At 32.8% G+C, this 15335-nt stretch overlaps 2 protein-coding genes across 6 annotated transcripts in view; one reads left to right on the top strand and one right to left on the bottom strand.

The window, feature by feature from the left end:
* The window catches only part of LOC145937593 (uncharacterized), a 227773-nt gene that overhangs the window by 87485 nt on the left and 124953 nt on the right, over nucleotides 1–15335 (top strand). The window contains exon 5 of the mRNA XM_083040737.1: nucleotides 3562–3605. The gene's annotated coding sequence lies outside the window, so the exon portion shown is untranslated. The remainder of the gene's footprint in view (nucleotides 1–3561; nucleotides 3606–15335) is intronic.
* Nucleotides 1–15335, bottom strand: part of Nrx-1 (neurexin 1) — a 225470-nt gene that overhangs the window by 136317 nt on the left and 73818 nt on the right. The gene's annotated exons all lie outside the window — the stretch shown is intronic.

Below are 15335 nucleotides of genomic sequence, written 5' to 3'. Positions count from 1 at the left end.
GCAGTGGTATCAACGCAGAGTACTTACTCATTACGCATTCAAGGAGTTAAGTAGAGATTAAGTCAGACATAGCGACGAAATGATGAGATAATTTCGTTGCACGAAAATAATTAGGCGAAATTCTTTATATATATATATATATATATATATATATATATAATATATATACAATATGTATGTATAAGATACATTGTAAATTATACTCATTACGCATTCAAGGAGTTAACTATAGATTAAGTCAGACATAGAACGAAACGATGAGATCATTTCGTTGCACGAAAATAATTAGGCGAAATTCTTTATATCTATATAATATATACAATATGTATGTATAAGATACATTGTAAATTATACTCATTACGCATTCAAGGAGTTAACTATAGATCAAGTCAGACACAGGACAAAATGATGAGATAATTTCGTTGCACGAAAATAATTAGGCGAGAAATTCTTTATATTTATATAATATATATATATATATATACACTGGCGGATCTTGGGGGGGGGGGGTTACCTTGCAAATTAAAAGAAAGTTTTGCTGAATTTGTTTAAAAAATATAAATAAAGAAAAACAAACATTAAAGAGCTATCGACGTCGTTGATCCTGGAATAAAAGCTAATCATGAAACCAAAAATATTAAATAAAATAATTTTGCCAACCCCCCCCCCCCCCATTATCGACGTCAGGATCCGCTAGTGCTTATACCTTATTTAATTAAAGAGTGCAGCATTAAGTATTCTTGACTACTGCTTTTTTACTCGATGCATTATGCAAAATATTTTAATAACTCTCGGTGAATAAGTATCTATTTTTTTAAAATAATTCTAAGTTTATATTTGAATTGGTACAAGAAATTTTAAATTAGTCCCCAAATATATTCCATAATTTCGCAGTGAATGATGAAATATTCACATCTACCTGCACCAATATATATTTCTCGCAAAGATATGAAACACATTTTAGACTTTCGCGAGAGCGACAAATTGAATTTACAAATAAATTAATCTTTGCGCAACGAGTATCCGCAAATTCGATGGATAAGATAATTACGAAGATCTGGATGTTTATATCTTTCTCTGTCTCTTTCTCTCTCTATTTCTATCTATCCCTCATCGCTTAATGCGAACTTTCGCTGAGTTTCTAGTACGTGCCTGTTGACCGGTAGATAATAAATATTTAAACTTCCACCTCGCATTTTCGCAAGGATACGCGGCATAATTTCTATCTCCGCGAGAAAATCACTCGTTAGCGTTTGCGGCTAAATGGCGCTCGCCGCATTTCTACTTCTTCGGAAAATGACGAGCTGCATAATTAACCAATCATTAGTAGCTTCTCTTCGTCGGAAATAACTTGTTATAACATCTTCAGCTCTCGGGGACTCTTCTCCGATTTTTTTTTCGCTCCAACGGACGGCTCGAAATTTTCGTAAGAAATTTAGTGAAGCAGTGCGGATGCACGTGTCGGGTCACGGGGTCAATCGCGTCGCTGCGCTCTATTATTGCGGCCAGGCTGGGACTCCACAGAGTTGGCAAATGGCCACATCGAAGGATACGGAATAGTAATTTTAGCGATGACGCGAAACGAAGGGTAACGATATGGGTTAACTCCATCGTGCATTGAATACACGAATAGGCAGCATATGCTCAATGCTGCCAGAATTGGTACAATTATACTAAATTTTGGCTGAAAAAGTACTTTGTAACACACAATATTGAAAAAAGCCATCTCATGCATTACGTTATTTAAAACACATAAAATACATTTAATTCGAAATAAAATAAATTACATTTATTCCGATATCATTCAGTTTGTACAAATTGTTTTGTGTGATACAATATGCGTTTGAGATTAATTTTTTTTTTTAATTACATTAAAGAATATTTATTATACAGGTACATATGAATGTTTCAAATTCAGACATCGCTATTTATTTCTTAATAAAATATGCAGTCCTAAAATCTTATTTTAAATCTCTCTCTTTTCTCTTTCGCGAACTTTTGGCGAATTTGTGGCACGTTTGTTTTAATAAAATTTTAGCAAAAAAAATTGTATAAAATAGCAAATTTGCCGTAAACGATAATTTGTGTTGATATTTTTTTTTCTAGAAAAAAGATGTACTGCGGATTCAACAAAGTATCCCCCCCCCCCCCCCCCGTCATTAAAAATAAAATCAGGCATTTACAAAGCGAATCATATACGTTTAACCGTATATCTCTGTTTAACTGTATATATTATATATCCTATATATTCCTCGCAAAGCAGAGGAGTAAAAGGACTTAGAGTAACGAATACACCCTGCACGAATACGGCCATCAAGCCTGCTTAACGAGTCGACCGCATTAATCATACTGGACCACACGGCGCAGCGGATTGTTAACGAGATTTCCTGTGAGAAAAGCTAATTGATGTCTAGTCGTGGCAAATTGCATTTTCGATACGACCCGGGCTTAGTCGTTTCTGACCTTTCTGCAGTTAGTAAAATAATATACGGTTCATAATTTTGGTGCAATAAAAACCGATCAAATGTATATTAGATACAAAGAATTAATAGAGATAAATATAGTCATAAATTTTGTGCACTAAAAGTAAAATAAACTTTATCATATACAAAAAACAAATTTAAATAAATGTATTTAAAAATTGAGTACGAAGCTATTCTCTCGCGCAAATTCAAGAAAGTTAGAAAAGATATAGTGAGACACTCTCTTGTTCCATAGATGAATTTCCTAAACACTATTCCATGAATTACCCTCTCGAGACTACAATCATATTTCCTTTGAAATCAGTTCAAAACTTGCAAATAATTTATGGGACGATTAATTAACTACAATTAATCCAGCGTACACGACGGAATTCGGCGAGAACAAAAGCTGCATAATGTTTATGAACTTTGCGTAGCATAGTTGTATAAGTATGCCTACCGCAGAGATGAAAGTATTCAAATAAATCAAGCGATTTAAGTTGTTCGGAATTAAGCATTGCGAATTAGTTCATCCTCATGTCAGCAATTTTCCCTGCCTGAATGTATAACGGCGATCTACTTAAACATATCAGCGTATGTGCGAGCAATAAATTTAACATTTAAAATTGTATCACATTTATTCTGTAATTATAAATCGAAAATTTCTTTGACATATCAATTGAAAATTACAAGAGCATGATAAAATACACAAAAAAACAATAATAAAATAGATTCACAAATCTGCAATAATTAATATTTTTTCACAGAAATTAGCTGATTACTGTCAAAAATAATAAAAAAATTTTAAATATTATAACATGTTATTTAAAACATTATTATTTTAATTTTTATAACATCTTATTATTTAAAAAATTAATTAGCAAATTAACGCTTTAATCAGCTGATTTCTGTTCAAAAATATTAATATAGCGAAAATTTGCTAATAAAATTTTAAAATAATAATATATTATAAAAATTAAAATAGTAATATGTTGTAAATAATATGTTATAATACCTTAATAATATGTTATAATACCTTATTTTTGAGATATTCGACACATACATATGTATATACATAATTTGAATATTTTGTTTTCAGATCAATGTGTGCTGTGTACTACAACTCCGCTATTCTACGTATCGGTGAGTGAGAAATTGTTTATTTCAGAACATATATTTCTATAGTGATAATGGGGGTGTATAAATACTGTTGAAAATATTAAAATAATAATGTTTTAAATAATATGTTATAATATTTTATCCGCGATTAATATTTTTTGACAAAAATCGGCTGATAATTGTCAAAAATATTAATCGAATTTAAAATATTATAACATTTAACACCCTTCTAAAAAAGACATGTTAATTGTAAGTCGATTCTCGCAAGTATTATTGCATCTTTTCCGCGATGCTGATTGATTGTTTTGATTCGCATTGTGCGTTATATTCGTAGCATCGAGAGGCTGTCATCGCGAGGGTTAGTAGTTTAACAGTTTGTTCAAAATAAAATAAAATAATAATATTAGTTTTAAATAATATGTTATAATACTTTAAACTCGATTAATATATTTTTGACAGTTATCAGCTGATTTCTGTCAAAAAATATTAATCGCGGATAAGGTATATTATAACATATTATTTACAACATATTACTATTTTAATATTTTTAACATATTATTTTAAAATTTGATTAGGAAATTAACGCTTTAATCAGCTGATTCTATCAAGAAATATTAATAAACACAACGCGAATCTTGACAGTCAATGAGCATCGCGGAAAAGCGACGAAAATAAACTTCGGTATATGCGAGTATCGACTTATCTTTTTTAGAAAAGGATCATTTATAATTTATATTAAGAAAAATCACAAAAAAAATTTTAAAACTTTAAGTACCCTCGATATAAATCGATTTAGGATATAAACGAATGAACGAATTATGTGCTTCTCTGATGAGTTAACTAAGCAGTTCTAATTTATATTAGATGTAATAAAGTGCAGTATATTTAATTACTGGAGAAATGTCAAAATTCGGAAAACTTATCGATATACAATATTTCTTCCGTCATTCCCAAGTGTGAGTCTCGAATATTCTGTAAAACGCAGAGCGATTACGTATGCGTCGCCACGAAGAATACAATTTTCGCGCGACACGAGTCATCGTGTCTCCGAGGACGCAACATCCCAGGTGCAACGTGCATTCTTCCGACCGCGGAGCGCGCCGCGAAATACGCCAAGGGAGCTGCGGGCCGCGGCAACTCTGATAAAGTCAGAGAAGAGAGGGCTTAGCCTCTCCCTGTCAGCCTGTCGACAGAAACTGAGGCGATAAATAAGGCCCAACTGCGAGAGAGCTGCGCACAACTGTATAGCTCCTGCAACACGGAACCGCGCTGTGCCAAAACTCTGCACCCTATCTAGTCTTGACCACTCCGAAATCTCCCGGACACAGCGCGTACGCGACCTCGGGGTTATATAAATCAACGCGGAGAGATACACAGTGGAATAAGTCGCGTCAAAGAGAACTCACTCGTTGCATTCGGCGCAGTTTACCAAATTAATGACCGCGATGCCCAACCGCGTTAACATCAATATTAGCACGATACGACCATCTCCCCGATTGCATAATTCATTTGTTAATTAATTATCGTTCTATGAACGGAAATCTCGAAAATTAATTCTGTTCTTGATTTTTGGAAGCGCAGAACGATTACACAGAAATAATAATATATCAGCACACAAATATTAATTTTGAATCTAAAAGAAAATATTTTAAAAACTTAACTTTATTATATAATAGCTTTAACTATTATTTATTAGCATATCACAAAGATACAAATATGTTTATTTCTATTATTTTACAATTCCTGCAAATTATCGTATATATGTTGTAGCAAAATTTAGTTATCATCTTTATCATTATCTGTGACTTAGCACGCGATACAATATATTTGTATCATATAGGAAATTAAAAAACAATCCAAAATATAAAGCAATTTAATATAAGATATATAAGATATTTAATATAAGATATCAAAGATGAAGTAAATTTGAGATACGAAGATGATGGTTTAATTTTAATAAGAAGAGAGAAAGATATGGATATCAGCATTTAAAATCTACGATTTTACATTTGGTTAAATAAGCACACGAGAGTCTATAACAAAGTTTGACGTTGACTTTGACTAAATCGGAAAAGTCTGCAACTCTACTTCACTTAAACTTTAAATCTTCCTATTAAACTCGGCCGATTTCCTGACGCGGTTCTAATAAAAATTCATATTAAAGTTCTGCATCTTTATTAAGTATACCTATGCAACGTTTTTTTTTTTTTTTTTTCGATTGTTTGAAATGTTGCAGAATGCCTCATTAAAATAACGTATTATTCAATGTCAATCTGATATAAAAATTTTATGAAAGATATATTATTCTGTGAAAAATATATTAAAATGTGGAAGCAATATGTGTCGACAGTGAATCGAAAAAATATATTCTTATATTTCTTTATCTTTTCGTAACTTGTAGCCGAAAACTATCTAAAGATGAGTCAGTTTCAATCAAAATTAATTTTTTACCGAAACTAATTTGTTGAATATAGGGCACAAATTTTTATATCCAAAGATGTGCAAGGTCTTTTAGGAAACTATTTTTATTTTTGTAAATAAAATTACAAACTTCATCCATTCTAAAAAAATTTCTTAATGAAATGCACATTATGATTTTATAAAAGAAAATAAAAAGAGTAATGAATTTGAAAGTTTGATGTTACTCCTCGACATTATATGTCTCGAATATTGCAAATCTATACATACATATTGCACGTTTCTAACAAACCTAATAACAAATTTCGTCCAACGAGACATGAGAAATACGGACACACGTATATACTACTGTAATCGTCGCTGAGATGTCTGGCGAGTATTTCACGGAGTTTCTCGAAACGGTATAACAGCTAAACGCGATGTCTCGCGGTGTTTCGAGTTTCACCGAGCTTCGATACCGCGGTCTAGCCCCTCGAATTCGCGGATTTGTTTCCAGAGGCAGCCTTGTCGTCGGTTTCCATTAAGGAATACGTGGTAAATCTTTGGGCCCGCGATCCTTCACACACACGGGATATAGCGAAAGTTTGCAAACCGATTCCGAGACTTGTCACGGAGTTTACGATATATATTCCCACCTCTTGCCATGTAGTTTCTATCCAATTCCTGTGCACCACCGGCACCTCGTTTCCTCGAGATGTTGCCGACGGTGCAACGAAATTTACCGGCCAGTCAGGACGCTTGTGGAAGGGAATTTCTACGATAGTAAAATCAAATCACCCCCAATATAGGAATTCTACCAATTATCTAATCGTTGTTGCGCGCTTCTGGATTTAATAATCGTTGACAGCAAATATCATTTCAAATCAAGTTAATACATTAAAAACTTGCATCAGATATTCACGCAATATGCTCTAATTACGTGTATCTTTATTGTAAGATAGAAAAAATGTAATAGATTTAATCGAAAATGGATCTATTGTGTGAAGACTTAATAAATATAAAACATGCTTTAAATTTTTATAAAAAGGAACTTGCTAGTAAGCGAAAGAATTACAGATTTTTCTTACTACAAAATTTCAACATTTTAATTAAACTTTCTACAAATGGAATTACATTTTTTTAAAGCACGTGCATTTAAGACGACGTGATTTACCATAACGCAACGCAAACATTCACAAAACATTTTCAACTTTTTTCATGTTTTTTTCTTCCATTGAGAAGAAGAAATGTTTATTATTCTCTATTTTATTTAACTGTGCAAGAATAACGACTAATAAACCGTGAAATAAGAAAACGAAAGAGAAATACTCATTTTAAAGGATATTTATCTTTAGTACCGTGGTATTACAACAAGTTCCAAGTCCTATCGAAATGTAATTAAGCGCATCGGTTACACAGTCCGGGTTTAGCAGCCCGGGCGCTCGGTCATTATTATTAATTGGCTCTAACTATCACCCGCGAGGGAAGAAAGATAAAAGGGTTCGCTGCGCGTCGAACGAGGTCGCCCTGCGCTCCGTAAAATCCGGCCCAACCATTACTCTATATCTTGCTTTTTTTTTTTTTTTCGCCATTATCCGCGCGCGAAGTTACGGAGGACTTGCTAGCATGTGAAAATTGTTTTAACGAGTTGCAGAGATTGCGGCGTGTAACAACCCATCCCACGCCTGCAAAGTACTTCAGCCGGAGAAATAACTGGAAGAGGCCGGAAGTTAAATACGTTTACCGCGGCCCATTACAGACTCTCATGTTGAGAAAAGGCATATATATTCGCCACCACCCCGTTGCATTTGATGAATATTACTGCCTAATATTACTACTGCTCGTTATCGTTTATTCTCTCGCCTTCGTCGAAAAGAAATGGCAGCGTTGAGAATCCAATTGCACAGATTTGATCGAAAAAATAGTTCGTATATGAATTTTAAAAAGTGCAGTATATATGCTGTGTATATATGTGTGCGTAGCACTTGTGAGAAATATTCAATTTAACACAGTTCTCTATATTATATATTTATTCGATGCTTTATTTTTGTTCTATTACATTCCGCGGTTTATCTTAATTTTTATTCTTCAGCTACTTTTATTCTAACCGTAGAGACAAGCAGAGTTCTTCACAGAGACGCAAATTTCAATATAACGTAGAAGAAGACCATTATCCGGATCAGTCGTTTAGCTAAATACTATCCGATACTAAAAACTCTCTTTTACTTGCTACGCCGTAATATTCCTTGACGACTCTTGATTTATTTACCGCGAACAATCGATACGATTAGCGTTCCAGAGAAAGAGACGGCAAATTCCCGAACAAATACGAGCTCCATTATTTCACTGAGAACTCATCGAATATTCATTCCGTCGTGAACGTGCCTCGGCATTTCTACTGAACGCGAATTCTTTGATTCACGTTGTAAAAGATTATCGAAATTAGGTGATCGATATAGAGCAAGTTTGAGAAATTGTAAAACATTTTTCACAAATATATTCTCCGAAATATCAACTATAAATGTGTATATGCAACACACAAACTAATATCTAATTTCCAACTTCATGCGGTGCGAGAAAAAAATTCAATAATTTTCCACTTCCAGAAATATCTGATTCAATAGTCCTGTGTGTTGCGGATGAATTTATTCGTATTGCATTACCTATACAAAAATTCTAATTACGATCAATCCTTTTTTCGCTCTCTCCGCACGGTATCCTTATTCAACAAGGGCATCCAACTTAGTCCTGTACAAGGCTCGGTCATATTACGGGCGTGATTACGAAAGTTGTCAACTTGATTAATCGGTTCCGCTTCGGCCAAAGTTGACTCAAAGGGATAATCGTGTGAGGTGTCCGCCCGAAGCAACGCACTGGAACTTTCTTAAACTGGACGGAGATTGGAAGAGACTCGTTTTTCGCGAAGGGAATTCGGCGATGCTGTTTCAGTCACGGCACCGGCATAATTATAAAGCTTCTAACTTTCTACGTAAAACTTTTTTTTCCGCATTGAAGCGAGTCTTCTTCAAACTCTCGCCCTTTCTATTTTGTTGTTACGCGAACGGTGCGCATTAACTCTACTCTATTTAATTATATTGAGTTAAAAATGTAAATGCTGTTACGTATATAACAGCTTCTGGAAATTTTTAGTAAGGATAGCGAGTAATATACCCGCGGGAGGAAAACTTGAAGTAGTCCCCGTCTGATCGTGACGCGCATATATTTAACAAAGATAAAGTGATGTTCATTAAATAGAAGTATTACGAAGCTGCTGATTCACGAATATTTAAGAAAGGCTATTATATTATGAATCAAGCGATGCGACATATAAAGTCTATAATATATTTATATTATCGTTAATCTTAATAAAAATTTAAACAGCTGATGTACCATGCATTTAAAGAATTAATAAATCTAATTAAATATAAATTTAAAAAATAATATATAATATATTAATTTCAAATCAATTTTGATCAATTAATTTTGTATTTTAATTTTTACATACCGATTGAAATTTATATGGTTGTAATAAAAAAATAATAATAAGTTATCATTTTTTCTCAATAATTGAATTTTAATATATTAATTTATCAAAATTATAAATGACAGATTCTTGATTTATTAATATATATTTAGTTCTCTCGGAATGTAAAATATTTGGCGTAAAATAATAATATCAAATTAATTTATATAGATAGATTTTATTTTTAAATAGACTAGATTTTATATGCGATGATAGCTCACTCATCAAAATTAAATTGAAAAGCACAGAAAATATAGCCGAACACCACGATCTTCTTTTTTCCTTTTTTAAAGACATATATGTTTTGCCTTGATAAACTGAATTAGGACTTTGCAATATCATAACGTCTATAAGCTACTATATCATACCGAATCATGTCTAAGAGAATTTGAAATCCGAATATGCTCTGATACAAGAATCTGAGCGAATCCCATTCACATCGATCTCATTCATCGATTCCATTTTTTTTTTTTTTCCATTTCGGGCTTAACCCTTGCTCAAAGTTACCTCGTCGACACGAAATGCGATCCTCACACGAAACGGCATATTGCTTCGTAATCGTGGAAATCGAGAGTGTCGTACAAAGTCTCGCGCATTCGAGTTTAGGAATGGCGCGCTAACAATAAGTTTAAACTTTTTATTTTATCGATATTCTTTTTTCGCACTTACACTTGTCACCGAGGTCCGTACTTTCGATGCCGATAGAATTAAATTTTATTAAATATTGTTGAACAAACTTTAATGGAAGCACGCTTTTCTTCGACAAACGGTTCGATTGAAATCGGTTAGAATTCGATTGATTACCCGATAAAGGCAGATAAGATTGTCGGTGTGTCGTTGTTTGATTTTATTTTCTGTTTGGTTTTCTCTTGTTACATAAATCATATACTAATGGTGTCACCATACTTATTTCCATATGTAATCTACCGACCTCCTTTTTTTCTACTTTGATTGCAATCGATGAATGATTTTAATTTTATTTTGAGGTAACGAATTCGCGGATATTGTAGATAAATTTGTTGCCTTAGGATAAAAGGACTAGAGCAAATTAGATCGAATTAATATTTAATAGATAATAATATATACATATATTATTATAATAATAAATACATTTAATAGATTTAACAGATTAAATCAAATTATTTTTAATATTTTCTTTCAATTATAAATATATTGCAAGAGAGTAAATTCGAGCATAAATTCTAAAAAAGGATAGAAACCATTTTGTAAATAAATTATAAATAAATTATAAATTACTTAATTTATTTAATAAAAAACATTAAAAAACGTGAATGATTTTATTAATTTTACAAAATGATAATAACTTATTTCCCTAACGTGCGCCAATTTTCTTCTAACTTTTTACAGCCCCTTTAATTCTATATTCTGAAACTTATTTAGTAGAAACTCTGTTCTTAAACTTTGCTTTAACTGATGTAAAGCCAAGTTATCAATCAATTAAATTACATGTAACGTGATAATAAATAACATGAAGATGTAATTAATTTCGTTGTTATATTTTATACATGCATATATATACATTTTATTATACATATATATTATTTTATAGAAATTATATATTACTATAAAAACTTATCAATTTTTAACTGATAATTTGATTCTATATCAATTAAAGTAAAATTATATTAAAATATTTAACATACAATCGTGTAAGATTGCATGTTCGGAAAAGAGTATAAAATGTTAATGCATTTGCTGGTGATGATATTTGTCCGGCAATAGATCGAATCTTTCTCCTTCCTCAATCTCTAATAGAGGTCAAAGTGATTAGATATAGCCACATTAATACGATCAGCATCGATATAGGTGAAAGTAGGTTCAATACTGGCCCGAAGGATCGCATATGAAATTTTCGTGCTTCATCCATTTTATATAACTTTACGTAAAATTGTTTAATTATGATAATAAACTTCTCTTTTAAACATTTATATTGCATACATTTTTTTTTTTTTTAGATAACACGAAAATTTATTAATACTTATGAATAAAGATATTTATATACGTGGCATCGTAATATTTTGACGAAATAAATTGTTCGTAAAGTCCAAAATTGGAGCGCAAAAGATCTATACTTTCGATCGATAATTATTACGCGCGACTCACGCGAACAAGCTTAACCGAGGAGATTTATAAGCACGGAAATGAAATCGGAAAATGAGCGTCACACCATCAGGGACGTCGTGACACGGATTCGGGGAGGCAGCGAGGTTTAAACATCGTCGCCAACAGGGCCGGTTATTAAATCGCGCGGCTATAAATTGCCGCGCAATTTCCCGCGAAACTTAGTCAATTTCCACGAAAACCTGAATACTACGTGCCAGCAACTATTTATATACCCACGCATACCTGTTTGCTACGCGCATTTCGGATTGCACTTTAATCCACGGTACTACGGTTGATTTCCAGACGTACGCGCTTAATCAAATGTTTGAGGATGATTGCGATTCAACAACAGTCAATTGAAAAGTTAAATCCGTGCAATTGTATTGCGACAATAAGAACATAGAGGAATAATAAATTTATATGCAATATCCAAAATCCATCTGTAATTTCTTATAAAACGACTGATCACATTCAGAAGCTCGTTTATGCAGATCGTTAGAAATCTCAGAGGTCCAATCAGCCCAACGGATGAATTTCGGATCTCACTTTAATGCGAGCTCCAAGACAAGGCTCCGTACCTTTGGGACAATGCCGGCGAAGGACGCTTCATTAACAGGTGATCGTAATGAGGCCCATACTGTATCGACAACGATGCTCTCTATGAACTCATCTAACTTCATTTGACGATGTAATCATTCTCCCGGGATGGGACGGTGTAATGTCGTGTGGGCACTGATAGTTTGCGAAGCGAGCAGTATATGAATATCGTACCTCACGTCGAAACTAACCCATTTTTTTCTACTGCAATGCGGCACGATGCAACCGGGTATTACGTTACGTTACGGTTCCTCGACCCACGCTATGATTAAATATCTCATCGTAAGTGCCTTTCCGTGTGAAGTATTTTTATTGCGCTTAACTTTTCAGTATGCCCGGAGCACTCTGATTTATCGGCGCTAGAAACAGACTTTCAAGTATAACTTTAACAAACTTTATATCGAGTGCGATGACCCTCCCATGTTCAAGATTTTCTCCAGGCCGACAAATATAATTTATACAAGTAATATACCCCCGTAAGTTTAATATGTCCAAAAGTAATTAATTATTAATGTACATATATTTCAAGTTCTTTTTCTAAATTTATAAAATTGCATGAAGAAAAGAGAAATTACATGAATGACATTTCAAAATGTACGTACAATAAAATTAAAATGATGACACTTAGATACGAAAGTCTTTTTAAAATATGAAAATTTATATTGAATATCAATATGAATTAAATGAAAAATAAGATCACTATTTGCGAATAAATGCCACATCCTGTAAAAAATGACTACACAATTAATATGATATATAAATGACAGTTATGTGTTAAGGCAAAATATGAGTTAAGGATTCATATTGATATGATAATGTCACACCTTTTTGTGTGACTCTATCTTTCTCACAGACCTCATTAAATCACAAATTTTTCATCCTCAAACGTATAAATTACGAGAACTCTCTAATATAAGATTTACGCGACGGCATGTCATTATACTTGATTAATGCCAGATGATAGAATTCCGCGACTTCATTACGATCAGCTGTTAATCGAGCGTCCTTTAAACATTAGCTTATCGTTCAACCCATTAAGATTGGAATGATTAGAGCACGGTGTCTATATCGCGTACCGTATTATCAAAGTCCACACTAAGGTATCCTCTGTAACCCGATCGTTCACTAATCAAGACTTGGAGCCTTCTAATTTGCAGCGAACTTGAAGCACGCAAACCGGGATCTTACCTTTGATATTAATCCGCCCGCATTTTCAAAAATATCCGTTTGACCTGATCTTCATGCTAAACTTTAGGAAACTTTATTGATCCGCAGCTCCTGATTCAGCGCTTACGCGCCGATTAACAAATTTCATCGAGAGTTTTTTCGTCTCGTCTTAATTAGAAGCTTAAACTTAGTTAGGATCTAATCAAAAGTATTTATAAAAGGAGTTAAAAGAGTATGCGCTACAAACGAGTCTTGATTAATGTGCAACGTATACAAACTCGTAAATATTTAGTTACAGAAACAATTTTTTTTTTTTTTTTTTTTTATTTAGGAGATTTCACGCAATTCCAAATCACGAGTGACAAATTTTATTTGCTTAATTGCCCTAAACTATTAACGTTATCGTATTGCATAAAAATATAAAATTATTAAATTCGAAACTATTAAATTCGAAAGTCCACATCGCATACTTCTCGTTTTATGTAATGTAAAAAGCAGAACGCGTGAAATGAAACAACAACATTTCATTCGCAACAGGTGCCGAACGTGTAATCTTTACACGGAAAATATATGCGTAACCCGCACATATATTCGTTTAGCATGGTCCTACGATCTGACAATATATAGGTCAGACTGATCATTATTACCGAACCTTGCTAGAGGTAGGTATACGATATACGGATAGGTATACGAGTCACACATATTTCATTTCTTATCTATCGGCAACATGCAATACATTATGCTGCAATGTCGACGTGCGGTATCGGTATTTGGTATTCTTTTGCAACTAGAATTTCGTGGATGCTCTCGAAAGATCGAAGGCAAAATATACGAATACGTACGACTAGTATTTCACGTAATCTCATGTTTAGTTGACACCTCGATGCAATAATACACTTTCGATATAGATTGTTGCATATGTAATAATAAAGAATATATTTTAGATAAATGGAAAGATGTAGGGAAATCTAGTAGAATATATTGAAATTATTGTCAATGTGTCTGCATATCTTGTTATTTCTTTAAAATATTCAATTTAAATATTTTCACATCAAAATATATCTCATTTATTAACTCTTTTTAAATGGATTATACGACTGTCTTTATATCAATTCCTTCTTTGTCAATTAAGCAAAAAGTTAAAAAATAATTAAAGTAAAAAAAATAGAAAATAATAGCTATAAAAATAAGAAAATAATTAAATCACAGCCAAAAGTCTCTCTGTTCTTTTCCTTTTACAGTATAAATATGTAATATAAATTAATATTAATATTTCTCAAATATGACGTAGAGATGTCAAATATGTTAATTAAATAAAAAATTATCTTTATTTATTATTGTACTTGCAGTGTAGTTTACAGTGAAATTATTTACTTATTTGTTTGAAGAAAACTAAATTTTTTGCAAAAGAAAGTAAAATATAGAATTTTGTTTGAAGAAGTATATATTATATTAACTCACACACACACACACACACACACAATTCTTTGAATTGCAGCTTGTCGTTGTTTCAACGCGACAAGCTGATTCCAGTAATTTTGACAAAACATATCTCGCAGACATTCTACTGTGTGCACGTGAAATGAGCATCTCATTTGACGTAGACACGTAAACAATTATTTGCTAGGGTTCTGATGAAAATACCGCTTTGCTAGGCGCTTCAATAGGTCAAACGTAAAGGGAATCAAATATGGCAAGCACACGAAAGGGCAGAGATGGTAGTTACATACATGGAACGTTGGGGGAATATGTACATGTAACGGGAGTGACACAGTTAAAGGTAGATCTAAATTGAAGCACGCACATAGTGTAACAGTATGAGTGGGCACGTACGTTTTCAGCTTAAAAGCTTCCCCTGTTTAAACTTTCGCAACTTCTCAGCGCATATACATGTCCCACAGCTATTACATTTTGCCCAGGTATGAATTCCTTCATAATCTTTGCAA

Source organism: Prenolepis imparis, unplaced genomic scaffold, assembly GCF_030444845.1.
Source record: "Prenolepis imparis isolate NDT839.2.m4 unplaced genomic scaffold, iyPreImpa1.0 SCAF_6, whole genome shotgun sequence".
In the NCBI taxonomy this organism is placed as follows: domain Eukaryota; kingdom Metazoa; phylum Arthropoda; class Insecta; order Hymenoptera; family Formicidae; genus Prenolepis; species Prenolepis imparis.
This window is presented reverse-complemented; position numbering and strand designations above follow the sequence as displayed.